Source organism: Thunnus albacares, chromosome 21, assembly GCF_914725855.1.
Source record: "Thunnus albacares chromosome 21, fThuAlb1.1, whole genome shotgun sequence".
In the NCBI taxonomy this organism is placed as follows: Eukaryota; Metazoa; Chordata; class Actinopteri; order Scombriformes; family Scombridae; genus Thunnus; species Thunnus albacares.
The window spans coordinates 19258143-19264646 of NC_058126.1; the positions used below are offsets into that span (position 1 = coordinate 19258143).

The following is a 6504-nucleotide window of genomic DNA, read 5'->3' on the forward strand; positions in this document are numbered from 1 at the left end:
CTGGTTTCCCTAGTTTGGTTGAGGTTACTTCAACCCAAAGAATCAGATTCATAGAGGTCTTTTGAACTGTTCTTAGTCTGGCCCCTCACCTGATACAGTTTGCCTTAGGAGACCAGGTGGAATTGCCCCTGACAACAACACTGCTCTGAGGATCACAGGGATGCGTAAACCCCTCCACCGCTATATGTTGGCGATTCACGGACAAGAGCTCATAGCACCTTATATTAAATTTATTTTATTTACAATCATTGTGAATTGAATAATAAAGATTGCCAATTTGTGATTGGCATTTGGCATTCTGTAGTCTAAATACATTCTGTAGTCTTTTTGACTTATTGATTGATCAAAAAGTATTATTGCCAGTTCCAGCCCTATTTTAATCCAAAACACCATTGCAGAAAAAACTAAAGAGGCTGACTGAAAAGAGAAATGACTTTAGAAAAAGTGGAACAATTGCTTTTCATGCCTTTATTTGGTGGTTGTTGCTACTTCAGTTGTGACAAGTCATTGCAGAGGCTAAATGGCTGAGTTTCTTGAAAGTGGTGGAATTCCCCATGGTGCTTCTCATCTCCAGTCATTCCTCTCCTGCTGCCTCCCAACTGTCCTCTTCTCCTTCCTTTCTCCTTTCCTCCTCTCCACTCTTGTATTTTCTTCCCTCTGCTTAATTTGTCCAACTCTACATGTAGAAAGAGCTCTTCAGCTGAGGAGCAGAGATGTGGGGGAGAGAATGAATTATAGATGGATGAATAGAGACTGAATAATTAAAAGAAACAGAGGCAGATGGGACTGCTTTTGGGCAATCAGGCAGTTCTCCTGATATTCAAGTTCAATTCATCTGACAGAAAATGCAGTTGGTAGATCCAGCGTGGTATGATGGTATGTATGTGTGCACACTTACTTGCATACATATACATTCATGTGCTTGCTCAGACATCCACGTGTAATGATTGTCCAGGCGTGAGCGGGCAGACAGACTCTCCATGTTTGTTTTGCCTCTCGCCTCCCTGCAGCTAAATCTGGTAGACACACAGACAAAACCGTCCGGTTGCTTGATGTATTCAAATGGCTTTGGTGAATAGAATGAATAATAGATGGTGATTGTATGTGTTTTTTGTGTCAGTATGATAGAGAGCGGTGGCAGGGAATGTGCCTGTCTGAAGCAATAACATCAAAGCTTTCTGTGACTATGGAGTAGTTGTGAAAACAAACAGCAGAAGAGTTGTAACTGCCTGTCAACCTGCCAACCAGTCTGTCTGAATATCTCACTGCCTGTTGGTCTGCCTGTCTCCATATCTCTCCCTCTCTCTATGTGGGAATTTTGAGAGTATAAAGCGGTTGAATATCGACTATAGTGGTCTTTGAAGTGATGTCCAATACATAAGAGAATGACACAAGCGTTATATATTACATTGTAAATCAGTGTTTCAAACAGCAAACAGCATTTAAATGAGTGAAACTGCACCGTGAGAACAAACACAGGTTAAACAATATCAAACAATCAAAAGGTTAATTAGGTTACATAACCTAATTCACTGTTTCATTTTGCTATTTTGATGTGCAGACATTGAAATAGTAGTGTCTCAATGCAATGCAGGGAACATTAACTTTTTCAGCTTCAGTGATTAAAGTAGCCTATATACTGCTATAAAAGAAGCTCATTTGATTAATTATTCCCTTAAGCAAAGTTTACCCCAATTGTGAAGCAGTGCAGTCAACAGCTAGTCTAGCACCACAGATAGGAGGTGTAAATGTCTTGCTTTTCAGGGAATCCAAGCTGAATACATCTGCAGTACTACCCATTAGACTGGCCAACTGTGAAGTACATGGAGACAATAAAGACAAAGAGGAAAGTAGGGTTAACTTTCTCCGTTGACATCCCGCTGTGGAGACAATGAAGACATGAAGACAGGAAAAGGATGGCAAAGTCTGCCAGAAAACTGCTTTCTCTCCAATACAGTAAAAGTCCTCAGAGGTTACTGTGAAAACAACACATAGCTTTTGATCAGATTGCAACCTGCAACTTGAACTTTGAACTTTGCCGGGAAAAGTCACCGCTAACCTGCTGTTACTGTGATTTTGTGTTCACAAACGTGTATATATACAGTTTGTGTGTGTGTGTGTGTGTGTGTTTTGCCCCACCAGATAGAGCAGTGATGATGATAGGGTAATTAGGTTGCCGATGTGGCTGCCTGCTTGCAGAATAGGTCAGAGACATCAATCACAGAAAGCTCCGCAATTCAGGCCTGCTGGGAGACGCTGTGTGTTTATGTGCATGAGACACAGAGAGATGTGCTCATACGGGTGTGGGCTCGCTCTCTATGTAATTACAGAAGCAATGTTTGCCCAGTCTGAAGATGTGTTCACAATGCAGCAAGAAAGCCACATCACACACAAAACCACCACCTTTCTTTTCTTTTTTTATTTCTGTACATTCATCTAATTTCATCTCATCACTTCTCATAACTGTCACTGTGAATAGAGGAAGCCAAACCAACACCTATTATATAAAGAAATACTTTTTTAAGATACACCACACTTTGACTCTAGTCCTATTGGGACAGTTTCCCTGAGAAACTATTAATTCAAGGAGAAGAGAGTCCTCATCCTTGAAGCTTTCTCTCATAAAAGTGAACTTAAATCCTGCATTTGTGTAGCTGGTCTATCAGTCACTCACACTCTCCTCTAAGCCTCTTTGGAGCAGTCAAAATCATTTTCTTCAGTGGTTAGCCTTTTTCAGATTGTTTCTGTCTTGATGATTCACGTAATTTCCAAAATAAAATATCATCTTGTATTCAGGCAGTGCACTGTACTGTTTCCATAACTGTTTTCAGTCACCATGACAGCTGCTGTTTAAGCCTCCAAAAGGGCTTACTGCTGTTTTTTCTCTTTCTTTTATTTTTTCTTGTTCCCACGTTCTCATGCTCCCGCATGTTGACGTGGCATTTCATAGTCAGCCATTAGCATGACTCATGTTGTTTAGCAGGGGACTGATGAAGAGACACAACGCTGTCAACACTATGGATGGAGATGTCAGAATCTCATAAATTCAACAAGCAAGTTTTAGTTGACTAAATATCAGAGGATTTTAGTCGAGTAAATCTACAGAAGAATTAGTGAACTAAGATCTAACAGATTTAGTTTAAGTATAAAGCATTATTTCTCTAAAACTCAATATGATGTCCTGGAGGAAACATCTATTTACCTGTTATTATGGAATGATATTAAGGTTTGAGCGTGCAATACATACAGTTTTAACGGTTGTGATATGAAACATATCTTTATTTATCTTCAAATCAAATACAAATAAAACCAAGTCTCATATAAAAGAATCAAGAATATAGCCTTGCTTTTTCGCAAAAGACCATCTCAAACAACAACAAAATAACATCAATGAGCATTATGCCCACTCTCCCTGAATAATTAGATATACTCTAGTGTCTCCATCATCAGAACAAAGTCCTCATCTTCAGTCGTTGTGACTAGTAATTCTGTGTGCCCAATTCATTTTGCTACGCCCTGCTCCGTGGTATGTTGTTCTTTAGAGTCACTTTTGTAATTTGAAGCACTTAGAAGAGCTGTTGAAACGTTCTGCTGGGATGCACTACCTTAATTTGCACTCAGTGGCCCATTCTCGTCATTGAAGGTCTTTTGTATCTGTGAGGTTGAACAAGGGGAAAAAAATCAAGTTGATTTTTCTCTCTCACCCCCTAACCTCCCTTCCCCTCTCTCACTCATACACATGCACACACACAGCTCCAAGTTGTCTGTATGCTACATTTCTGCTCTTTTCTCCCGCCATATGTCTAACATTAAGTTAACATTACATTTTTTTGACACGTCAGTGTGGTACTGAGAGCTCGATGTAAACATTTCTTCAGACGTGCATTCTTCTGTTTGTATTTGTTTCAATTTGAGGACAGAGAAACTTTTCACTTGTTATGTTTAGCATGTCATTCAATCTTTTAATTTATGATCTAAGATTAGCTACTCTGGGTCATTCACTTCTCTAAACAGTACAGGACAGTGGTGGTTTCTTTTAGCTTCTATTGTGCTACAAGGTTGGCGAAAACACACCAGCTGGGGTTAGCTAATAAAATAATATTAGCTTGCGCTTACCTTTGCTTGAATTTCAGGATGACTCGTCTGCAAATGTCACTTCAAGTTCGTTGTTTTTACCAGTGATTGTCGCTGCACACAGTTTACAAAGGGTCTTGTGAAAGTCAGTGAAAAAATGTCATTGACAAAAACTATGACAAAAATTATTTGTCAACGAAATTAACACTGCTGCAAGCAGCAGCTCAACAGGACCAGTAAAGCATATCCAGCAGGGTAGAGTAGCATGCAAACGGGTACAATACTTCCTACCCACCCACCAAGCAATTTTAATTAATGATCAAACAAAGTGTGCAGATATACTGTATGAATCATTTCCTGTGTGAGAGCTTTTTCTGACAGCTCCATTCACAAGTCCTGCCAGAGCTTGGAGAATTAAGATTTTGTTGAATAGAAATTGTAACACCATCTCACAAACTCAACATGTTGAATGAAGATGGTGACAAATTAAGGAAAAACCTGAATAAATGAGTAGGAAAACAAAACAAATGCAGATGTTTTCACACAGGTCATAGGCGGGTCACTGAATGTTTTGATGAGTATGAGAATGATCTGAATCATATGCTATGGCCCTCACAGTCAACAAATCTCAATCCAATTATTTGGACTGATGTGTCAGACAGCGCTCTCCACTGCCATTATCAAAACACCAATTGAGGGGATATATTTTTGAAGAATGGTGTGCATACCTCCCGTAGAGTTTCAGAGACTTGGAGAATCTACGCCAAGCAGCAATGAAGGTGTTCTGGAGGCTTGTGATGGTCCGACACCTTACTATGACACTTTATGTTGGTTTTTCCTCTATTTTGTCACCCATATATATCTTTTATATAAGGTGAAGATTGGATTAAAACAGTTTATAAAGAAGCAAAAAGGGATTGTGACAACAGATGATATGTCAGTGTATATTCCAGATAATAGAGTAGAACACAGTCCACATTTTAATGCAGACCATTTGGACTGGATCAACAATAGACCTGTTAGCAATTATGGATTGGGACTTCAAGCGGGCAAAATTGGCTAGAATATATTCATCAGACAACATGGTTATTGACCAAAAAATGACCTCAACTTCGGTCTGATCGGGCCACTCAAAAAACTAAATGAACACATTGATGCATTGAACAATCCACTGAGCAATTTTGATCATGATTGGAGAAAGCTATGCATAAATACAGATCACTTTCATGGATATGGATCACATGCTGCCCATTCATTGATGTAATGAATTTAATTACTTGTACCTATCCATCATGCAAAAAGTAGATGACAAAACAAATGTCTCTCATGAGTTTCCAGAGTCCAGTTTAAGTCTTCAGCTGTTTTTTTGTATCAGAAAACCAAAAGGTATTTAAAATATTCCTCCATATGTAACATTTCTGTACCAAAGTCTAATGTTGGATTCCCTTTGTGCAGCTCACATCATCAACATTTTAAAAGTCAGGTGGTGAGCTCCTTCTTCCACCCTGCAGCTTACCCACCTGCCAAGTCGAGCATGGCTTGTCAATGATGAATCCTCCAACATTGAGGACCTCTGTCCTCTCCAACCGAGTCATGCATGACTTTTGCTGAGCTCTGCCTCATAGCTCCAAGGTTATTTTAAAAGGTTCAATGCAAGACAAGCTCAAAGAGCCTGCATGCTAAATCAGTGCTCATACATCTAGTCACACTGAGGCCAACAGGGAATAAGCTGCCTGTGGTATCTGCACTTGACTTCCTTCTGATGGTGTTCTTGCATTTGTAAGCATAATGTAATAGTTAGTTTATGGTTATTGCACCTCATATGAGACACGATGAGCTCAGTTTGTCAGTTATACTGGAGCCAAAGTTAGCGGCATTATGCTGAGATGTGCTGTTTGAATCTTTTTAAACAATATTCATGGGACTATGGAGGGTTTTCCTTTACTTCCGAAGTCTCAGAAGGACCACATGTGTTTTTTTGCAGCCACAAAAATGGAAATGAGAAGTACACTATGGATTTAATTTTCTTTCCTGCATAATGATCTAAACAGTTGGGAATCATGACTTAAAAGGGATGCTGTGTATACAGTACATACAGTATACAGTATATCTATGAACAAATGGGAAAAAAAACATTTCAGAAAAGGGTTAAATGTCCAGACAAGTAATATATTCATTCAACAAACTACACAACATGAATTGTCTGCTACTTGCACTGAATGAAGACACCCCACTAATTAGATTTCTGGGACCTCCACTTCAGTAGTCGACATTTTTCACCATTTTCTGACATTTTATAGACCAAACGACTTATCGATTAATCGAGAAAATAATTGACATACTAATCGATAATGACAATAATTGTTAGTTGCAGCCGTACCAAATACCATGCAAAACTAATGACATTCCCATCAGCCTCAACTGTGCTTT

The 6504-nt window shown here is 39.1% G+C and overlaps 1 long non-coding RNA gene across 2 annotated transcripts; it reads right to left on the minus strand.

The window, feature by feature from the left end:
* Positions 1-288: 288 nt before the first annotated feature.
* Positions 289-4810, minus strand: LOC122972753. Of its 2 annotated transcripts, XR_006399845.1 has the most exons (5): positions 4117-4810; positions 3606-3654; positions 1691-1812; positions 899-1016; positions 289-700 (listed from the first exon to the last, which is right to left on the minus strand). It is a non-coding gene; the product is annotated as an uncharacterized LOC122972753 (long non-coding RNA). The 2 variants fall into 2 exon arrangements; XR_006399844.1 differs by lacking the exon at positions 1691-1812 and having other exon boundaries at positions 4117-4803.
* Between the last annotated feature and the right edge of the window lie 1694 nt (positions 4811-6504).